The sequence below is a fragment of the Schistocerca nitens genome, chromosome 5, assembly GCF_023898315.1.
Source record: "Schistocerca nitens isolate TAMUIC-IGC-003100 chromosome 5, iqSchNite1.1, whole genome shotgun sequence".
Classification (NCBI taxonomy): Eukaryota; Metazoa; Arthropoda; class Insecta; order Orthoptera; family Acrididae; genus Schistocerca; species Schistocerca nitens.
Window position 1 is genome coordinate 79,206,459 of NC_064618.1, and position 24,330 is coordinate 79,230,788.

Below are 24,330 nucleotides of genomic sequence, written 5' to 3' on the forward strand. Positions count from 1 at the left end.
GTTGAGCAACCATGAACCACACGTTTTCTATCGGCGAAAAATCCGGAGAGCGAGCCGGCCAGGGAAGCACTTCAATCTGGTTATTGACGAAGAACCTTTGGACAATGCGTGCCACGTGTGGTCGCGCATTATCCTGTTGAAATATGGCTGTGGCCGAGCCCTGAAGGTAAGGAAGGACAACTGGCCAGCACCTCGGATATGTAGCGCCGGCTATTTAAAGTACCGGCAATGCGTACTAGAGGCGTGCAAGAGTAATATCCAATACCGCCCCATACCATAATATCCGGTGCAAGACCAGTGTGGCGGTGCATAATGCAGCTGGCCAGCATCCTCTCTCCACGGTGTCTCCACACTCGCATCCGACCATCGTGGTGCTGCAGACAGAAGCGTGCCTCGTCAGTAAAGACAACGTCATTCCATTCTGCCGTCCACATCCGTCTGTCATCACACCATTGGCGACGGAGACGTCTGTGGTTCTGCGTCAATGGTAGACGAAGCAATGGACGTCTTGCGGACAGACCACTCTGCTGTAAACGGCGTCGAATGGTACGCGCAGACACTGGATGATGCGTTACAGACGCAATGTGCTGCGCTATGGTTCGGGATGTCACTGAGCGATCCGTCACTGCCATGCGCACAATTTGCCTATCAGCACGTGCAGTGGTGCACCGAGGTGAATGCGATCGACCACGTCGGTCCGTCGTACCCTCCTGCATCCAACGGTCACATATCCGCATTACAGTTGTTTGGTTTCGTCCAACACGACTAGCGATTTCTCTGTATGATAATCCACAATCTCGGTAAGCCACTATCCTTCCTCTGTCGAACTCGGATACTTGATCAAAAGATGTTCGCTGTTGTCTACGAGGCATAACTGATCGTCTTGTGAAACAACCACAAGGTAAACACACGTGCCGAACGTACATTCGTCGAAATCGCCAAACCTTAAATGGCGCTATGAGGTGGCGCCACAGGCGCGCGTGATGTGCGTCTGCGCTGAAATTCTAATCAGTTGCATATCTCATCGCTGCAAACTCATGGTGTAAATTTCACTTGATTCGGATGCTTCCTTCAGGGTGTTGCATTTACGGTGGCCAGCAGTGTATGTTTCCATCATCGCCCTGGCTTTGCTACTTTGCAGGAGGAAATAAAGAAGGCGCATATACAGACGAGGTAGACCTGACTGGATAGGTGAGTCGGCGGAGCAATTGCCCGCGAAATGCAACTGTCCCACGTTCCAGTCCCGGTCCCCCACACAGTTTTAATCTGCCAGGAATTTTCGAATCAGCGCACAGTGCTGTAGCTAAAAAATTCGGTAATTTATAAGAATGATTGCCTATCGTAGTCGCGGGGTCCAAACGATACATATCGAACGTGCAATTGTAAATCGATTCTGCGACTCTGGTGGCAGGCTTTATAATCAATTATTTGTGATCGTCATTTTTATCTGTTTTTCGTCGTTCCCTTAGTTGCTCTAATTTACATACCTCCGCGAATTAATGGCAAAAAGGGAATTGTTCCCGTAGCGTACACATCACATGGATTTTCACGTGACAACACAGACGACGAGTAAGGTAAGCCATTTCCTTTGCAATTTCAAGTATTTTTGTAACGGTCTTCTTTTGTCATTGCTGTAGTGACCACCGTAAACATACTCATAACGCCCGCCAACAGAGTCGCGTGATCTAGGATCGCACGTTCGATACTTATCGTTTGAACCCCGCGACATCGATAGCCAATCATTCTTGGAAATCACCGAAAATTCATTCTCAAAACAGTTGTTCGCGAACGATTCTCTTGTATACAGTATACAGTGAAGTCGAATCCCTGGAATATGGTAGCGGCATGGAGAAAGATCTGAAGACTATCATAATTGGTGAATTTCAACTAGTTTTCTGTTCTCTCTCACTATTAAAATTATTTCTTGACTCATCACTCTGTCAGTCCACTACACTTTTAGCGTTTTTCTCAGTAGCCACGTTTTAAAAGTGTGTAAGTATATTTCCTCCTCCTTTATCAGCGTCCTCAAATGGTTCAAATGGCTCTGAGCACTATGGGACTTAACGTCTGAGGTCATCAGTCCCCTAGAACTTAGAACTACTCAAACGTAACTAACCTAAGCACATCACATACATCCATGCCCTAAGCAGGATTCGAACCTGCGACCGTAGCGGTCGCGCGGTTCCAGACTGAAGCGCCTGGAACCGCTCGGCCACATCTCAGCGTCCTCTACTCGCTATTACATGATACTATACTCCAGATAAAAGACTTGGCAAATCTTTTGTGGCTTATCGCAGTTCATTTTGCTATCAACTAACATCTCATCTTTCTTAAAAGTTCTTCTATTCATAGATATTTTATTTCATATTTCCTTACTGTCACCACAAATCATTTTACCCACTCCAAGTTGTTTCCTTTCGGTGACATTTTGAGACAGCCTTCATGTCTGCTGATTCTTTCCCACATTTATACTAATTCCATATTCTTTCCCTGCTTCTACGACTCTCTGCAACATAAAATTGTAATTGTTCCTCTCACTGAGCCAACATTTCTGTTGTAAGTTGGATGTTTAGGTTTTTATGTTGGTAACGCCACGTAGTGATCTGTATGAAAATCAACTGACTGCGGGCTGTGTGCAGTCTGTGGCTGGTTGGACTCATTGTTCGAATATTCGCTTGTGTAGTGTTGGGCAGTTGGATGTGAACAGCGCGTAGCGTTGGGCAGTTGGAGGTGAGCCGCCAGCAGTGGTGGATGTGGGGAGAGAGATGGCAGAGTTTTGAGAGATTACTATGAGCGGACGATCTGGACCTGTGTCCGTTAGAAAAAGGAAATTTTCAAGACTGGATGTCATGAACTGATATATATATATATATATATATATATATATATATATATATATATATATATATATATATATAATGACTTTTTAACACTATTAGGTAAATAAATTGTTTGTTCTCTATCAAAATCTTTCATTTGCTAACTATGCCTACCAGTAGTTATTGCCTTCAGTAGTTAGAATCTTTTATTTAGCTGGCAGTATTGGCGCACGCTGTATTGCAGTAGTTCGAGTGACGAAGATTTTTGTGAGGCAAGTGATTCATGAAAGGTAAAGGTTATTGTTAGTCAGGGCCATTCTTTTGTAGGGATTACTGAAAGTCAGATTGCGTTGCGTTAAAATATTGTGTTTCAGTTTAGTGATGATCAGAATAAGTAAAGAGAAAACTGTTTGAGTACGTTGAGTTTTACTCAGCTGTTTGAAAATCAAATAACGTAAGAGTTTTTCCAGCACTGTCATTCTTAATTTTCAAATGCGAAGTTTCACTGTATCACCGGCATGATTCTCTCTACCCTTTCTTCTCCAAACATTATGTTTCTTCCTTCCTCAAATACTTCTCATCTTGCTTTCGCAGGATCAATATCGAAAATCATAGGTCAGAAACAACATCGTTCTCCAACATCTCTTTCAATATGTGTCCTCGGAGTCTTTTGCAGTTGCGTGTTTCAATAAAATATTCTCGGTTTACAAGCGCGTCACTTGGAATAAAAGACTCAAGGTATCGATAGGTGTGACCGAGCGAGGTGGCGCAGTGGTTAGCACACTGGACTCGCATTCGGGAGGACGACGGTTCAATCCCGTCTCCGGCCATCCTGATTTAGGTTTTCAGTGATTTCCCTAAATCGCTTCAGGCAAAATGCCGGGATGGTTCCTTTGAAAGGGCACGGCCGATTTCCTTCCCCATCCTTCCCTCACCCGAGCTTGCGCTCCGTCTCTAATGACCTCGTTGTCGACGGGACGTTAAACACAAATTTCCTTCCTCCTTATCGATAGGTGTCTCCGCCGTCGTCACCAGGAGCTAAAATCACTGACTCCCAAGACTGGCATGGTATTATAAGACGCAGCAGTAGCATCGGGAACTTTCCGGAGAGGGTCGAAAGGACGCATGAGCGGAAGGCAGTTGCATGGGGGCTTAACTAAAAGAACTAATGAATAAATGCAATAATTTTAGTAACTGTGTGACCGGTTACGAAGTCTCGTAGCCGGTTGGCCCTGACTAGTATTAGCACGCAATCTGTCTGCATAAAATAAAAATAAAGAATGACAAGGAATTTCCATTAACACAATTGATTAATTAAGTCCCCTGCAACTATAAAAGCTACGAAACATCAAAGGACAAGTGTAACTGTTCTGTGTGTGGTAGTGTGACTCAACGTACATGTTGTGGCTCGGCTCTTTCTCAATACGACAAAATATTTTAAACACCATTTACAATGAACTAATTGAAAAACCAGAAATATAATTACACATAGAAACCAGAATTACAATTCTACTAAATGAACATGAGCCAGATGCTTTGTTGACTGTACCTGTGACCAAGAGGCATTGTCATGAAAGAAAACTGTAATACCTTTTTACCTCATTATATATTGACGAAAATTTTCCATTACACCAGCATCATAAATCAAAAGCCCATCTCCTTTCTCGAATACACTGTGACAATTGCAACTTCTTCCATCTATACATTACACCAACCGAACAGCATCTACTCTCTCGCCCAACAGAACAACAACTGCTCTCGACATCCTCTCAACTACTACTGCACCAGTGGAGGGACGGGATAATAATCTTTGGCGCAATCTCTGGCGCTGTGACTCAGTGCAGCCACCTTTCACAGTCTGGGGCGGCTCACAGCTGCTCCGCCCAGCCGTGAGACGGAGACCAGCGACGTATACGGGTCCTGACGTCAGCTAGTCACCTTGTCCGCCACATTTCCCGAACGCTCGATTCCGTACATGCCCACGGGAAAACAGTACTGAGTTGAAAAGGTACCCATTAAAGGTCTTAATTGTGTCGTATGCTATCAAGTACTTGCATGCATTTAAACATGCAGTCAAGGATTATTTAATTCATCTGAAACAGTTGCTGGCTCCTCGCGGATGGCGGCTGCTGTCGCTCGTTAAGATCTGCAGTGCCGCGTTCTCTGAGGTAAGCGTCACGGCCTGTTTTCGTCGTGGGCCTCGCATGCGACCGAGTGAGGTAAGGTGGCGCGAGGGGTCGGCGCCACGTTCTTAGCTGCAGCTCCCGCCTCGCTACAAGCGTCAAGCCGCCGTCTTTGCCTTCGCTCGGTGCCCAAAGCCCGCCTTCGTACCCTACTAACAAGGGAACCTCCCCATCGCACCCTCCTCAGATTTAGTTATAAGCTAACACAATGGATAGGCCTTGAAAAACTGAACACAGATCAATCCAGAAAACAGGAAGAAGTTGTGTGGAACTATGAAAAAAATAAGCAAATTATAAAAACTGAGTAGTCCATGCGCAAGATAAGCAACATCAAGGATAACGTGAGCCAAGGAGCGCCGTGGTCCCGTGGTTAGCGTGGTCAGCTGCGGAGCGAGAAGTCCTTGGTTCAAGTCTTCCCTCGAGTGAAAAGTTTAATTTTTTATTTTCAGACCATTATTATCCGTCCGTCCGATGCGAGGTAACTGCGCCGTAGTATGGGGACGCTACACCTAAACGGAAAAATTTGAAAACGTTAAAAACATATGTTTTGACAGAGCGCAGGGAAAACTGTGCGATTGTGAAACTGTTGCATTCATTTGTTGCAGTTCATGTGACAAAATCGGGCAAGGTAGAAGAATCTTTTTACCCATTCGCGAAGTGTACAAGGTAGGTGGGTCGACAACATATTCCTGTCACATGACGCACATGCCGTCGCCAGTGTCGTATAGAATGTATCAGACGTGTTTTTCCGTGGAGGAATCGGTTGACCTATGACCTTGCGATGAAATTTTTTTCGGTTCCCATTAGAGAGGCACGTCCTTTCGTCTACTAATCGCACGGTTTTGCGGTGCGGTCGCAAAACACAGACACTAAACTTATTACAGTGAACAGAGACGTCAATGAACGAACGGACAGATCATAACTTTGCGAAAATAAAGAGAGTAAACTTTTCACTCGAGGGAAGGCTTGAACCAAAGACCTCTCGTTCCGCTGCTGCTCACGCTAACCACGTGACCACGGCGCTCCTGAGCTCGTGCTATCCCTGATGTTGCATATCTTACGCATGGACTACTCAGTTTTTATATTTTGCTTATTATTTCATAGTTCCACACAACTTCCTCCTGTTTTCTCGATCGATCTGTGTTCAGTTTTTCAAGGCCTATCCACTGTGCCAGCTTATAACTAAATCTGAGAGGGGTGCGATGGGGAGGTTCCCTTGTAAGTGTGTACCCAGAGGCCAGGAGTACTGCCAAATTTGCCTTCCGCACATACGCCACTTCAGCTCTCTCTGAACAGTTCCAGATGCTGCTGTCGCATCTATATAAGCAGAAGTCAGCGATTTTAAGTCTCGATGACGATGGCGGTGACAGTTATCGAAAGCTCGAGTGTTTTATTCAGAGTGACACGGCTCGTAAGCCGAGAAGATTTCACTTAACCTCTTTGAATACGAGTCTCATATGTGTCCTGATCCCCGAACCCATCCGAGCCGTTCTGTGAACGACTGGTTATCGATTCCAGAGAAGTGTCGCTGCAAGTTCTGTGACGGCTGAGGATACTCTTTTGTGTTAGCAGAAGAGCCAACACCGTGTTACGAGTGGAGGCTGAAATGCGCGTGTTTTAGCTCACGCAGGCTGGCGTGACGAGGGAAGAACTATACTGACGTGAGGTCTGGAACATGACAAGGAATGATAATACAGCAACCGTACGTAATTAGTTTGATACTTAACTTTAATCCATTAATGATGAACGTCGCTCTTGACGGTACGTGATTCACAATATTATCTGTTCAGAATACATTCTCGAAGAATATGGCGCCTTGCTAGGTCGTAGCAAATGACGTAGCTGAAGGCTATGCTAAACTGTCGTCTCTGCAAATGAGAGCGTATGTAGACAGTGAACCATCGCTAGCAAAGTCGGCTGTACAACTGCGGCGAGTGCTAGGAAGTCTCTCTAGACTAGACCTGCCGTGTGGTGGCGCTCGGTCTGCAATCACTGATAGTGGCGACACGCGGGTCCGACGTATACTAACGGACCGCGGCCGATTTAAAGGCTACCACCTAGCAAGTGTGGTGTCTGGCGGTGACACCACATTCTTCCCCCGCAAATCGGCGTACGGTTGTGGTATAAGGCCTCCGCCCGCCGTGGGGAGGACCCCATGTTGACGTATGCGACGAGGTGGGGAGCCTAACAACAAGCGAGGCTGTGCCACCCGCACCCTGCCATTCGGACCGAGGGGAGCTAGGGAACGCCTGAAAACCTACTCCAGGGTGCACGCCAACATGCGGTGTATGCGCCCGTAGAGAGACAGGAGGGGCTGAAGGGTCGACCTCCATCGGGCCGGGGCACCCGACGGGCGAAGACGACATATGGTCCGGAGCGGGCAAGAGTTCCATGTCGGAGGACAACTGGTCACGGGGAGCGATCGGCGGCGCGTGACCCAGGGGGGCGCCCGGCGCTTGCAGCGACGCGTCCACTGCGGGCGTCGCCGGTGGGAGAACAGGCGGCGGCGGCGGCGGTGGCGGCGGCGGCGCGTCGCCCTGGGGCTAATGGAAGGCACCATCGGTAACACCTGGGGCTGAGGCGAGCCAGTAGATCGGTCCCCGGGGCGCTGACCGGACGGCACCGTCGCTGAAAGCAGACGGGGAGCGGCAGATCCCGTGCGACGACAGAGGCGCAGCTGATTGAGATGCCGGCGCACCTCACCAGAGGCCCCCAAAACTAGATACATAGCGCGTCCGAGGCAGCGAAGAATGCGCCCTTCGAGCCAACGCCGTGAACTTCGATAGTGGCGGTAGTAGACAACGTCGCCTGTGGCAAAAGCAGGTGTCTGCCGCTGCACAGGAACCTGATGCGGCGGATGTAGCAAAGACCTCAAGGTTCGATGAGGGCGACTGTGGAGCAACTCTGCCGGCGAGTGACCATCTCGGGGCTGAGAGCGATACAAGGACAAAAAGAGGAATAACGCGTCCTCCCGAGAATGCGACGCTTTCAACTTCAACATCTATGACTTGAAAGTCCTGGCCAATCGTTCAGCGGCACCGTTTGACTCTGGCGAAAACGGCGCGGACGTAAGATGTTGAATACCATTGGCCTTGCAGAATGAGTGAAATTCTGCGGACATGAATTGTGGGCCATTGTCGGAAACAATTGCCTGTGGAAGGCCTTCAATGCAGAAGATAGCATATAATGCTTGGATGGTGGCAGATGATGTCGTGGAAGACATCCGGACAACAAAAGGGAAATTACTGAATGAATCTACCACAACCAACCATCGAGCATTCCAGAATGGACCAGCAAAATCGTGTGTAAGCGTTGCCAATGGGAAGTGGATTGTGGCCATGCAAAGAATTTCCGCGGTGGCGCGGATTGTTGTTCGGCACACGCCATGCAAGAAGAGCACATATTCGTAATCGTGGCATCGGTTCCGAACCAAGTACAGTGCTGACGAACCAACGGGTCCCCGATTCGTGACTTTGACAAGGGCCATTGCGTAGCAACAAAACGCAGAACGGAAGCAAGGACAGGGTCGGCAGTTGTGGCTGTAGCTACACGACGAAAATCTATCGGAAACGATTCGACCACGTCATCGGTTTCTGAATCAATGAACATCCAAGCAGGTTCGGAGGAATCGAATGCCCTATCCTCAGCAACAGGCAAACGGGACAACGCATCAGCGTTTCCGTGCTTAACAGTGGACCGGTACAAGATATCGTAGCGGTACTGCGAGAGGAAAATAGACCAGCGAATGAATTTCTGCGCTGTACGTGGAGGCTTGTTTGGATGAAAAAGCGATGTCAAAGGTTTGTGGTCTGTGATTATGGTAAAGTGTCGACCATACAAGAAATCATGAAACTTTGTAACACCAAATACGAGAGCCAATGCTTCTTTCTCGATCTGTGAATAATTTCTTTGCGCAGACGAGAGCAATTTGGACGCAAAGGCAATAGGGCGATTATGCGAGCCATCTTTGTGCTCAAGCACAGCACCGATCCCGAAATCCGATGCATCCACCATCAACAAAAGGGGCTTCTGGGGATCGAATGGCGTAAGGGAAGTATTGGAAAGCAACGCCGATTTCAACCGGCGAAAGGCGCGTCCGCATTCCGTCGTCCAGACGAACGGGACACCTTTACGGCGTAAGCGATGAAGCGGACCTGAAATGGAAGAGGCGTGTGGAACATATAGGTGATAATAGTTGATTTTTCCCAGCACACTCTGTAGCTGCTTCAAATTCTGCGGCAAAGGCAAGTCTTGTATGGCACAGAGGTGCGTGGGATGTATGCCTTGGGCATTGAGTACATGTCCCAGGTATGGCAAGTCACGAGCAAAAAACGCACATTTGTCCTTCCGTAAGCGAAGACCATTTTGTCGCAAGACCTGAAATAATGTTCTGAGATTGGCTAAATGTTCTTCTTCCGTCTTGCCGGAGATCACAATATCGTCCAGATAGTTTGCTGCAGTAGGGACCGACGCACAAACAGTTTGTAGATATTGCTGAAACAATGCAGTGGCAGATGCACACCCGATTGGAAGTCGTTTGAATTGATACAAACCAAGATGTGTGTTAAACACCAAAACGCGCTGGGATTCTTCGTCCACCGGTATTTGCAAGTACGCATCTGCTAGGTCCAACTACGAAAAATATGTGCCTGGGCACAGTTTGTCAAAAAGATCTTCCGGGTGGGGTAAAAGAAAAGTTGCAATCACTAGTTGTGGATTCACTGTTGCCTTGAAATCCACACAAAGTCTCAATTTTCCCGAAGGTTTTGGCAAAATTACTAAGGGTGAAGCCCAGAGAGAAGCCTGCACACGTTCAGTTACACCTTCTGATTCCAAATCGCATAATGTTTTTGCGACCTCATCACGCAATGCATGGGGAACATTGGTGCTCTGAAAAATTTCGGTTGTGCGTTTACTTTCAGTTCCATATGTGCTTTATAGTTCTTAGCGAAACCGAGGTCCGGCGCAGAAATGTCTGCAAATTCCTCACATAGACGAGAAACACTGTCTGAAGGCACAGTCTGGTTCAATTGATAGGACCTGATTTGCTATAGACCACTTAAACAACTGAAATGAATCGAAACCAAACAAGTTCACTGCAGAAGAAGAACGAAGGATGTAAAATGACACAAGTTTTCTTTGTCCTTTGTATGTTGCTAGAAGGCTGCACTGTCCTAACACATGGATCTCTTGACCTGAATAACTAGTTAACGTAACATTTGCAGCAGTTTGTAAGTGTCTTGATTGATTGGTGAAACTGCTGCTCCGGTATCGAGCTGGAATGGTATCACTTTGCCGTTAATGTCCGAGTCTATTTTCCTGCTGACGTCAAGAGCGACTGTCTCGTGCAACGTGAACTGACACTGGTACAAAATCACTTGTGACTTGATGGGAGTTCCGGCGATGTCGAAGCACACTATTTGTGGAAAGAACACAGTCACTGTTAGAGAGACTGGCACTGGGTGGAGTGGAATGAACGATATGAATTTCCATTGGCAAAGTTTCGCGAGCCTGAGTGTCCTTGGTTCGATTCCGATTCCGGCGTGAAGCAAAGGGTCTGGAAAGGTTTGGAGTTTCTGATCTGAGCTTTTTCTGGCAAACACTCTGAACATGTCGTTTTTTATTACAGTGAAAGCAAATAGCTTGACATGACAGGCAATTCTCACGCGAATGTTTAATAGCGCACCGCGGCCAGGATTTGAGCACTGCATTTGCTTGCCGGCGCGGCACACGTGGCTGCGAGCCTGGCGGTAGCGGCGCGGCCGGACGCGAGGGCTGTTTACTGCTCCGTGCAGCTCGCCCGGCGGCCCGGTTAACCTGACACACGGCTGGCGAAGTTTCAAATGATTTCTGAGCAAAGTGAAGTGTGTCCTGCGATCCAATATGTCCATCGCTTGTTGAACGAAGGGACTGACTAGTTTCAAAATCTGTTCCCTTATACGAACATCAGAAACGTTCTGGGCAATTGCATCACGTACCGTAGTATCTGAATATGGGAGTCCACATTGACACTCAAAAGCACAATCCCTAGTAAGGCCTTGCAATGTTGCAACCCATTCTCGATTAGTCTGACCAGCTGTACGTTTTGTACGAAAGAATGTAGACCGTTTCGCAACTACATTGACTGATTGTTTGAAATATCCATCTAATGCAGACAAAATTTCTTCGTCAGACAGAGTTGCTACGTCGCGTCGGGGAAATAATTTGACTATCACACGGTAGGTTTGCACACCGACGGACAACAAAAGAAAAGGCTGCCGCTCGTTACCTTGAATTCTTAATCGGCGAGACCACTCTGTCCAGCTTTCCAGTGCAGCATCAAAAGGTCTGAAAGTCAGTGCAACTGTGTGTTGTGGCTGCGTTAGCGGTGGAGCGGCGGCTGCGGCATCGGTTTGCATTGCACGTTGACCCTGGACGAGCTGTCCAAGTGCATCCAGTATTGCCTGCGTCTGCTGCTTCTGTAAGCGATAAAATTCGGACAGTACATCTGGAGATTGTGGCGAAGCCATTACACAATTAATCAGGGCAGTCTCAACGACATATGTCAGTATAGGTAAGAACGCCATTAGTACTCCTTGTCGCCAATTTTGTGTTAGCAGAAGAGCCAACACCATGTTACGAGTGGAGGCCGAAATGCGCGTGTTTTAGCTCACGCAGGCTGGCGTGAGGAGGGAAGAACTATACTGACGTGAGGTCTGGAACATGACAAGGAATGAGAATTGAGGAAGTGGACGAAATTAGTTTGATACTTAACTTTAATCCATTAGTGATGAACGTCGCTCTTGACGGTACGTGATTCACAATATTATCTGTTCAGCATACATTCTTGAAGATAGTACTTACAGTAACTGAATCTGGCGCCTTGCTAGGTCGTAGCAAATGACGTAACTGAGGGCTATGTTAAACTGTCGTCTCTGCAAATGAGAATGTATGTAGACCGTGAACCATCGCTAGGAAAGTCGCCTGTACAACAGGGGCGAGTGCTAGGGAGTCTATCTGTCATGTGGCGGCGGTCGGTCTGCAATCACTGATAGTGGTGACACGCGGGTCCGACGTAGACTAACGGACCGCGGCCGATTTAAAGGCTACCACCTAGCAAGTGTGGTGTCTGGCGGTGACACCACATTCTCATTGACAAGGAGGAACTGAACGTGCATCAGCTGATGCTTGGAGTCAGCAATCAGTTGGGTGGTGGACGAGGACGACGGAGGTGCAATATCGGAGCACAGCGAGCAAACAGTAGGGGCAGTCGGCAAGTGTCAGGCGGCGGCCAGTGCCCCCCCCCCCCCCCCTCTCTCTCTCTCACTCTTTGTCTCGCGTTGCTTTTTACGGAGGACAGTGTGCTGGTGCGGCCTGCATGTGGGGAGCAAACGGTTATTTACAATTTGTACAGAAACCAGATGGCAGTTATAGAAGTCGAGGGGCATGTAAGGGAAGCAGTGGTTGGGAAGGGAGTGAGACAGGCTTGTAGCCTCTCCCCGATGTTATTCAATCTGTATATTGAGCAAGCAGTAAAGGTAACAAAAGAAAAATTCCGAGTAGGAGTAGGAGAGGAAATAAAAACTTACAGGTTCGCTGATGACATTGTAGCTCTGTCAGAGACAGCAAAGGACCTGGAAGAGCAGTTGAATGGAATGGACAGTGTCTTGAAAGAAGGAAATAAGATGAACATCAACAAAAGCAAAACGAGGATAAAAGAATGTAGTCGAATTAAGTCGGGTGATGCTGAGGAAATTAGATTAGGAAATGAGACACTTAAAGTTGTAAAGGAGTTTTGCTATTTGGGGAGCAAAATAACTGACGATGGTCGAAGTAGAGAGGATATAAAATGTAAACTGGCAGTGGCAAGGAAAGCGTTTCTGAAGAAGAGAAATCTGTTAACATCGAGTATAGATTTAAGTGTTAGGAAGTCGTTTCTGAAAGTATTTGTATGGAGTATAGCCATGTATGGAAGTGAAACATAGACGATAAATAGTTTAGACAAAAAGAGAATAGAAGCTTTCGAAATGTGGTGCTACAGAAGAATGGCTCATAAAAATGGTTGGTTCAAATGGCTCTGAACACTATGGAACTTAACATCTGTGGTCATCAGTCACCTAGAACTTAGAACTACTTAAACCTAACCTAAGGACATCACACAACACCCTGTTCAGAAGAATGCTGAAGGTTAGATCGGTAGATCACATAACTAATGAGGAGGTACTGAATAGAAATAGGGAGAAGAGAAATTAGTGGCACAACTTGAAAGAAGAAGGGACCGGTTGGCAGGACATATTCTGAGGAATCAAGGGATCACCAATTTAGTATTGGAGGGCAGTGCGGAGGGTAAAAATCATAGAGGGAGACCAAGAGATGAATACACTACACAGATTCAGATGGATGTAGGTTGCAGTAGGTACTGGGATATGAAGAAGCTTGCACAGGATAGATTAGCATGGAGAGCTGCATCAAACCAGTCTTTGGACTGAAGACCACAACAACAACAAAGGCTAGTTGTGGAAGTGACGGTTACACGCTAGCGTGATTGGCAGCTGTGGTTACCAGTAGAATTAGACTGCAAGAAGTGACGGAGTGAACTTTTGTTTGCTCAACAGCATTTCTATTAATCATAAAGTCTATTCAGTATGTCTGTCACTGCTGTGCGACTATAGCACTGTGGATGGAACTTTACTTATTACTAAGTAACGTTAAATGAAACTGTAAGATACTCAAATGTATTAACAGCCATCAACATTTTTTCTTAATCACGCTCTAGCTGTGTAGTTTTTATTTCAAGCCGGCCGGAGTGGCCAAGCGGTTCTAGGCGCTACAGTCTGGAATCGCGCGGCCGCTACGGTCGCAGGTTCGAATCCTGCTTCGGGGATGGCTGTGTGTCCTAAGGTTGTGTGTGCTGTCCTTAGGTTAGTTAGGGTTAAGTAGTTCTAAGTTCTAGGGGACTGATGACCTCAGAAGTTAAGTCCCATAGTTCTCAGAGCCATTTGAACCACTTTTTTTTTTTCAAAAATCGTGTACAGTCACAGCCTCTGCTGCATTGTGCTCTGACTGTCGCGCAGTTATTGCACAGCATGGAAATGGCTGAGGCTGGTTTCTGTTCCGTAGTGAAACACCTGAGTGGAATATGGTTAAAAAGTGCCAGGAAATAGTCTGTCAATGTTTTTCATAAATGTAGGGAGATAATCGGCTAAGCTGCTTATCGAAAGTGTAGCGCAGTCAGTACCTTAAAGGTTGTTGTTGTTGTTGTGGTCTTCAGTCCAGAGACTGGTTTGATGCAGCTCTCCATGCTACTCTATCCTGTGCAAGCTTCTTCGTCTCCCAGTATCTACTGCAACCTACATCCTTCTGAATCTGTTTAGTGTATTCATCTCTTGGTCTCCCTCTACGATTTTTACCCTCCACATTGCCCTCCAATACTAAACTGGTGATCCCTTGATGCCTCAGAATGTGCCCTACCAACCAATCCCTTCTTCTAGTCAAGTTGTGCCACAAATGTTTATCGTCCTCGTTTCACTTCCATACATGGCTACACTCCATACAAATATTTTCAGAAACGACTTCCTGACACTTAGATCAATACTCGATTTTAACAAATTTCTCTTCTTCAGAAACGCTTTCCTTGCCATCGCCAATCTACATTTAATATCCTCTCTAATTCGACCAGCATCAGTTATTTTGCTCCCCAAATAGCATAACTCATTTACTAGCGTCTCATTTGCTATTCTAATTCCCGCAGCATCACCCGATTTAATTATCCTAGTTTTGCTTTTGTTGATGTTCATCTTATATCCTACTTTCAAGACACTGTCCATTCCATTCAGCTGCTCTTCCAGGTCCTTTACTGTCTCTGACAGAATTACAATGTCATCGGCGAACCACAAAGTTTTTATTTCTTCCCCATGGATTTTAATTCCTACTCCGAATTTATCTTTGTTTCCTTTACTGCTTGCTCAAAATACAAATTGAATAACATCGGGGAGAGGCTACAACCCTGTCTCACTCTCTTCCCAACCACTGGTTCGCTTTCATGCCCCTCGACTCTTATAACTGCTATCTGGTACCTGTACAAATTGTAAATAGCCTTTCGTTCCCTGTATTTTACCCCTGCCACCTTCAGAATTTGAAAGAGAGTACTCCAGTCAAATTGTCAAAAGCTTTCTCTAAGTCTACAAATGCTAGAAACATAGGTTTGTCTTTCCTTAATCTATTTTCTAAGATAAGACTTAGGGTCAGTATGCCCTCACGTGTTCCAGTATTTCTACGGACTCCAAACTGATCTTCCCCGAGGTCGGCTTCTACCAGGTTTTCCATTCGTCTGTAAAGAATTCATGTTAGTATTTTGCAGCCGTGACTTATTAAACTGATAGTTCGGTAATTTTCACATCTGTCAACACCTGCTTTCTTTGTGACTGGAATTATTATATTCTTCTTGAGGTCTGAGGGTATTTCGCCTGTCTCATACATCTTGCTCACTAGATGGTAGAGTTTTGTTAGGCCTGGCTCTCTCAAGGCTGTCAATAGTTCTAATGGAATGTTGCCTACTCTGGGGGCCTTGTTTCGACTTACGTCTTTCAGTGCTCTGTCAAACCCTTCACGCAATATCATATCTCCTAGCGTAAAGGTACGTGAATCAGAAGTAGTTCTTAGTGCGTTTGTTCAAATCCCCCCCGTATCACTTTTTTTCTCGTTCAATGTGAAATACCTATATTCGTAATTATAAAACTCATCATCATTTTTAATGAATAATGCACGTCTTCCTGTTTCTCATTACATACTGGACTCGACATTTCTGTTTCCATTTCAAATACAAATTCTTAGTTATCGATGTTTCATGAAAGACTGTTCATAAAAGCTGTTTAAATTAAGAAAACATAACAATTTAATTTTTAAGGCAAAAATGAAAAACCAAATCTTCTTTATTTGGACTGTGTCCATAGTCTTATACCACGGAGTTGGATAAGTATCGTAGAAACATGAAAACAATCATTTCCACAGCATCGAGCACATCAGGGCAAATGGTGCAGTTTTACATTTGCTACTGTAGCATTACAATATGAACCCAACAGAACTGATCTGGAGCCAAGCTGCGGGATTTGGTCCGAGAAGTAACAAGAATGTTAAGGTACCAGACGTACTGCAACTAACGCACGCAGCTTTTTCACACGTCACTGCCGAACGCTGGCGGGTATAGAACGGCTCGTCATTAAAGAAGAAGAGAAACTGCTGCGCCTGGTTGGCTTCGAGGATTCAGTTGTTGATAAGCTCGTTATCAAAGTAACAGGTGACACTTCCAGAACTGAAAAGTATTTCTCGGAGTCGGATAAGGAAGGAGCTAAAAGATTACCAGACGACTGACAAAGTAATACCTTCAGTGGTTTCAATATTTAACTGTACGGTAAAATCCTTCATTACTCTCTTACGTAACACACAGCATATGCAGAAAAATTACCCTGTGGTTAAGTCAGGAATTTTCATCATACTTGTTTTTAATTACAATAGTACGCTACCTAAAAACGATAACGTGTTGTGGTTTTTGTCTAGTCGTCTAAGGAGCGTATTGTGGGAGATTTGCAGTGTATTATTTCATTCTCCTTAAAAATTAAATGACACTGGAAGCTGTATTGCTCCTCTGCTTGTCGCTTTTTACGTGCTAACTGCAGCTGGCCATGTCACTGCAGTCTAGCTGTACCAGCCAGTGCCACCTAGGAACAAGGCCGCTAGTCTGCGTGTGTGACGTCAGCGTAAGAGTCATACCACTACGCTACGAGTCTAGAGAGACTTGTAGCTGCAAGTGTATATTGGACTTAACGTTTATCAAATAATTCATTTATCTAAAATAAAAAGAAATTCTAATACTATAATAATGTTTCCTTATTTTTTTACGATAAACTTTTTTCGTAAAATCACCTTTAAACTTAATTTATTTGAAGTTAAGTGAAATCATGAATTATCTGTATAAATATCTGTTTACGGAAATCAAGGACAGGTTTGGGAATTCAATAAACAATGAGTTAGTATTTATGTTTACACAGTTACCATATTTGTTTATTATCTAAAAGCACAAGAGAATAAACAGAGCCAAATTTTCAGTCCATTTTTCTCTTTCTCTTGAGGGTTGTAACTTTATTTGTATTTACAATGTTATTGACCCTCTTTGTATAATTATTCAAAAGAATATTGACAGCAGCACCAAGTATATTGTCAACGATTTCATGTACAAAGTGATTTGCAGTGCAAGCAAACCCAACAAATATGTCATCAGGCAAGTTGCTATGACATACACAAAACAATACATTTCTTTGACACTTTTCCCGAAGAAATAACTCTTCTTTTTTTGCAAGCAGTTTCTGTGGAGTAACATATACACAAGCTACTCATGTTATAACATCCTAACTAGGATAGCAGAGACCACCTCTACTTATCACAGTTGTTAAATGATTTCTGTCATCTTTCACATTCTCATCATCTCCTGTTAGATACATTTCACAATAATCACATTTAAGTTTCTTAATGATTGCATATGAGCAGTAACCACTTATGTAGTGAAGTACAGGCCACACATCCTCATCTAATTCCTGTATATCAATAAATTCCACAACTACATTTAACTCTTCATTATATGTCACTTTTGGAAGGTCATTTATGACTGTCTCATTAGAAAAATATCATCCTTGGCAATTACAACATCACCCATTTTTTGGGACTTTAATATTAATGATACATAGCTTCGTACCCTCAGTTTCCTTTCCGTCTCAATTGTCTAATTGACACATGGTAATTACCACCATTAATCTAACGAAATTTACCAACCTTCTTTCCAGGTCATCAGTTTGAACCTTGCCTGTTAGAAAGTATTGCCTCTTTTTGTCCTTGAGCCAATACCTAGCCAGAACCACCAATGCAAGAGTGGTATGCCTAAGAGCTAAATGTGTTTGTCGGCTAAGACCAATTAAACCCTGAGAATTTTCCTTTATTAACGAACATGCAAACTGATGTAGGAACTCTAGTATGTGCTCAGAATTTCTGGTTATAGGCTCTTGAAACCTATTTAATATCCTTTGATCTTTTAAAAATGTTTTTACATTAACTGCATCCCACCACTTGTAAATGATCTCAATGAAAGTTGCAGTATCATTGCAGTATTCAATACTGTGTTTAGAGCCTAATTCCCTGAGAGCAATAGCTGTTGTATGGTCAAAAATATGGAGAGCCAGTTTTACATTCTGCCTTTCTATGGTTGAGGGATACAGTGATTTAAGACATAGCTTGTTTGCAAATTTCAATAAATTTGCATTTTCCAGCAAATGAAGAGATTTCAAACTATTAAAAGACGCAAAACCACCATCCAGCTCATTATTAAAACCCGGAAACTCTATAATCTCTTCATTCTGATTCATCCAATTGTTACGTATGCATATTAATAGGTGCACACTACCAAATAGAACATAAAAAGACCTACTTTCAGCACCTGGAGAAGTGTGTCGGTATTTAACTTTAAGTTTGGGTGGATCACTGGAGTAAGATACAGCTTTCTTATTGATGGCATTATCATCAGATACAATACAACAACATCAAACCCTATGCTTTCTAACGTCAATACAATATCTTTAAGGAAGGTGAAAAGAGCAGGGGCCTGCATAACTTTGACCATCAGAATATGAGCTACATCAGTGTACTGTGTACCCAAACTACACACCATCAATACGTAGGCTGCAGATGCACATTCACTACAATTGTAGGCCTGGCCAACTATGTTTCCCTCTTTGTAGTCCATTTGTGACTTTAAATGGATTTCATCCATCAAGAGGAGAACAGTCCGGTCTTCTTCAGTTAAAAATCTCACTGTCTTAGTTATTTATCCAAGAAAATGTGCAGGAACTTGTTCAAGAGCAGGATTACTAGCAAATCCACCACATATTCTAGTCAGAGTAGCAGGGCTAGGCATAGGTCTTGCACTATCCTTCTTGCATTTTAGCAATGAAATCTGTTGTTTCATAAAGTTTATACTTTCATGTTTATCTGGCGACTTTTCATATAAATTATTCAAAATAGTGGTTATGAAATCAATACTCTCATTAGGTTCCTGATCTTTCTGTTGCTAAATTTTAATTTGAGAATATTAAGAATATTAGTTAACTGTGTTGTGGTACTTACAGTTACTGGAAACTTTATCTTCCCTATTTGACCAAGCTGTAAATCATGGACATGGACAGTGAGCGTGAGATTTGCGTTAATTGTAACATAACACGAAACTTTCAAAAATGGCACTTCACTAATTAAAAGAAAATACACACTATTCAACTTTTTGACACAGGTCCACTCATTCAAATCACTACTATTAATTTTATCACGTAATTTCTTCAACGAAGAGAATGATATTGCCTTCTTATGGTCTTCATGAGTGATCAAACTTTCTTTCAGCGCAGATCTGACGTAAGCATTTTCCAAAAGCTGTCTTCGATCTTAGGATGTCCTCTTGATGCAGATGGTGTAGATAAATATTCAGGACATCCTGGCAATAGTGTTGGTATTGCACCTATAAAAGAATATTAATTCCCAGTACCTTACATCTACATCTACATCTACATCTATACTCCGCGAGCCACCTTACGGTGTGTGGCGGAGGGTACTTATTGTACCACTATCTGATCCCCCCTTCCCTGTTCCATTCACGAATTGTGCGTGGGAAGAACGACTGCTTGTAAGTCTCCGTATTTGCTCTAATTTCTCGGATCTTTTCGTTGTGATCATTACGCGAGATATATGTGGGCGGTAGTAATATGTTGCCCATCTCTTCCCGGAATGTGCTCTCTCGTAATTTCGATAATAAACCTCTCCGTATTGCGTAACGCCTTTCTTGAAGTGTCCGCCACTGGAGCTTGTTCAGCATCTCCGTAACGCTCTCGCGCTGACTAAATGTCCCCATGACGAATCGCGCTGCTTTTCGCTGGATCATGTCTATCTCTTCTATTAATCCAACCTGGTAAGGGTCCCATACTGATGAGCAATACTCAAGAATCGGACAAACAAGCGTTTTGTAAGCTACTTCTTTCGTCGATGAGTCACATTTTCTTAGAATTCTTCCTATGAATCTCAACCTGGCGCCTGCTTTTCCCACTATTTGTTTTATGTGATCATTCCACTTCAGATCGCTCCGGATAGTAACTCCTAAGTATTTTACGGTCGTTACCGCTTCCAATGATTTACCACCTATGGCATAATCGTACTGGAATGGATTTCTGCCCCTATGTATGCGCATTATATTACATTTATCTACGTTTAGGGAAAGCTGCCAGCTGTCGCACCATTCATTAATCCTCTGCAGGTCTTCCTGGAGTACGTACGAGTCTTCTGATGTTGCTACTTTCTTGTAGACAACCGTGTCATCTGCAAATAGCCTCACGGAGCTACCGATGTTGTCAACTAAGTCATTTATGTATATTGTAAACAATAAAGGTCCTATCACGCTTCCTTGCGGTACTCCCGAAATTACCTCTACATCTGCAGATTTTGAACCGTTAAGAATGACACGTTGTGTTCTTTCTTCTAGGAAATCCTGAATCCAATCACAAACCTGGTCCGATATTCCGTAAGCTCGTATTTTTTTCACTAAACGTAAGTGCGGAACCGTATCAAATGCCTTCCTGAAGTCCAGGAATACGGCATCAATCTGCTCGCCAGTGTCTACGGCACTGTGAATTTCTTGGACAAATAGGGCGAGCTGAGTTTCACACGATCTCTGTTTGCGGAATCCATGTTGGTTATGATGAAGGAGATTTGTATTATCTAAGAACGTCATAATACGAGAACATAAAACATGTTCCATTATTCTACAACAGATTGACGTAAGCGAAATAGGCCTATAATTATTCGCACCTGATTTATGGCCCTTCTTGAAAATGGGAACGACCTGCGCTTTCTTCCAGTCGCTAGGTACTTTACGTTCTTCCAGAGATCTACGATAAATTGCTGATAGAAAGGGGGCAAGTTCTTTAGCATAATCACTGTAGAATCTTACGGGTATCTCGTCTGGTCCGGATGCTTTTCCGCTACTAAGTGATAGCAGTTGTTTTTCAATTCCGATATCGTTTATTTCAATATTTTCCATTTTGGCGTCCGTGCGACGGCTGAAGTCAGGGACCGTGTTACGATTTTCCGCAGTGAAACAGTTTCGGAACACTGAATTCAGTATTTCTGCCTTTCTTCGGTCGTCCTCTGTTTCGGTGCCATCGTGGTCAACGAGTGACTGAATAGGGGATTTAGATCCGCTTACCGATTTTACATATGACCAAAACTTTTTAGGGTTCTTGTTTAGATTGTTTGCCATTGTTTTATGTTCGAATTCGTTGAATGCATCTCTCATTGCTCTCTTTACGCTCTTTTTCGCTTCGTTCAGCTTTTCCTTATCAGCCATGATTCGACTACTCTTAAACCTATGATGAAGCTTTCTTTGTTTCCGTAGTACCTTTCGTACATGATTGTTATACCACGGTGGATCTTTCCCCTCGCTTTGGACCTTAGTCGGTACGAACTTATCTAAGGCGTACTGGACGATGTTTCTGAATTTTTTCCATTTTTGTTCCACATCCTCTTCCTCAGAAATGAACGTTTGATGGTGGTCACTCAGATATTCTGCGATTTGTGCCCTATCACTCTTGTTAAGCAAATATATTTTCCTTCCTTTCTTGGCATTTCTTATTACACTTGTAGTCATTGATGCAACCACTGACTTATGATCACTGATACCCTCTTCTACATTCACGGAGTCGAAAAGTTCCGGTCTATTTGTTGCTATGAGGTCTAAAACGTTAGCTTCACGAGTTGGTTCTCTAACTATCTGCTCGAAGTAATTCTCGGACAAGGCAGTCAGGATAATGTCACAAGAGTCTCTGTCCCTGGCTCCAGTTCTGATTGTGTGACTATCCCATTCTATACCTGGTAGATTGAAGTCTCCCCCTATTACAATAGTATGATCACGAAACTTCTTCACGACGTTCTGCAGGTTCTCTCTGAGGCGTTCAACTACTACGGTTGCTGATGCAGGTGGTCTATAGAAGCATCCGACTATCATATCTGACCCACCTTTGATACTTAACCCAGATTATTTCACATTCGCATTCGCTAATAACTTCACTGGATATTATTGAATTCTTTACTGCTATAAATACTCCTCCACCATTGGCGTTTATCCTATCCTTGCGGTATATATTCCATTCTGTGTCTAGGATTTCGTTACTGTTCACTTCCGGTTTTAACCAACTTTCCGTTCCTAATACTATATGCGCACTATTTCCTTCAATAAGCGATACTAATTCAGGAACCTTGCCCTGGATACTCCTGCAGTTTACCAATATTACGTTAACTTTTCCTGTTTTTGGTCTCTGAGGACGGACGTTCTTTATCAATGACGCTGATATTCTCTCTGGTAAGCCGTCAGGTATTTTATCGTTTCGCCCAAGGGGGGGTCCCTCTAACCTAAAAAACCCCCGTGTGCACGCCACACGTACTCTGCTACCCTAGTAGCTGCTTCCGGTGTGTAGTGCACGCCTGACCTGTCTAGGGGGGCCCTACAGTTCTCCACCCAATAACGGAGGTCGATGAATTTGCAACCATTATAGTCGCAGAGTCGTCTGAGCCTCTGGTTTAGACCCTCCACACGGCTCCAAACCAGAGGACCGCGATCGACTCTGGGCACTATGCTGCAGATATTAAGCTCAGCTTGCACTCCGCGTGCGATGCTGGTTGTCTTCACCAAATCAGCCAGCCGCCGGAAGGAACCAAGGATGGCCTCAGAACCCAAGCGGCAGGCGTCATTCGTTCCGACATGTGCTACTATCTGCAGCCGGTCACACCCAGTGCGTTCAATAGCTGCCGGAAGGGCCTCCTCCACATTACGGACGAGACCCCCCGGCAAGCACACCGAGTGCACACTGGCATTCTTCCCCGACCTACCCGCTATTTTCCTGAGGGGCTCCATAACCCGCCTAACGTTGGAGCTCCCTATAACTAATAGGCCCGCCCTCTGTGACTGTCGGGACCTTGCCGGAGAATCGGCCACTGGCCCAACAGGCGAGGCATCCTGTGGTGGCTCGGAAACGATGTCATCACCACTAGGAAGCACCCCGTACCTGTTGGAAATGGGTAAGGCAGCTGCCACGCGGCCAGATCCCACCTTCGCCTTTCGGCCAGGCACGCGCGAGCCCACCACTGTCCGCCATTCACCCTGGAGTGATGGCTGACCGGTAAGATGCTCACTGCCGGAAGACGCAGCGACATCAGGGGTTCCATGTGATTCCAAGGCCACCGAAGTAGGCATAGGTCTCACCACAGTTGCCCCAACGCCACTACGAGCCGACGCCTGCGCCTCGAGCTCGATGAGCCTAACAGACAAAGCCTCCACCTGCCCCCGAAGAGTGGCCAATTCTCCTTGCGTCCGCTCACAACAACCACAGTCCCTACACATGACTATGTTTACCCTACTCTATACGGTGACAAATTCCCAAGATAATCTTCTGATGAGCTACTCTGATAATCAAGAAACACTCACTGAAATACGAGACGCGAAAACTACGCTAGGTTTTCCCAGAAAAACTATTTAAAAGCTAAGCGCAGCAAATAAGTACAAAATAAATTTCTCTCCTAACGATCAAGAACTGTTAGTTTCTATGCAGAGCAGATAAACACAAATAGAATCCCTTCCTTAGTGGAAGGTCGTAAACAAAATGCAAAATAAACGCTTTATACAAACAGTACTCGCTGCTGCTGGTGCTCTCGCTCTGGCTGTCACAAGACAACTGCTGATTCAAGTGACTAGTGGCTAACGGCCGCGAAACAAACAAAAGACGGTTTTAGGGCGCTTTCTGTTCTAAACGATCAAGAAAACACTAAGAAATCTAACACGAAAACTACGTAAAGTTTTATCAAGAACTGTTAGTTACTATGCAGAGCAGATAAACACTAATAGAATCCCTTCCTTAGTGGAAGGTCGTAAACAAAATGCAAAATAAACGCTTTATACAAACAGTACTCGCTGCTGCTGGTGCTCTCGCTCTGGCTGTCACAAGACATCGTATAAACCAAAAGGGTAAGAGATTCATCCAATAATTATATAACCTAACTTGAAGTCCGTAAACAACTAACTTACCTTTCCTTAGACGTGGACGGTCAAGTGGAGCTGTAATTAATCTTCCAGTCTTAGCATCATATGCTGATGTAGTTCCTTCTATATCGTGCGCATGGAAATGCAGCTCACAAACCTGTTAAAAATAATGGATTACGTTACGTTAGCATGAGAAAAGTTTGATCTATGTATACAGGTTGTGTTGTTGTTGTGG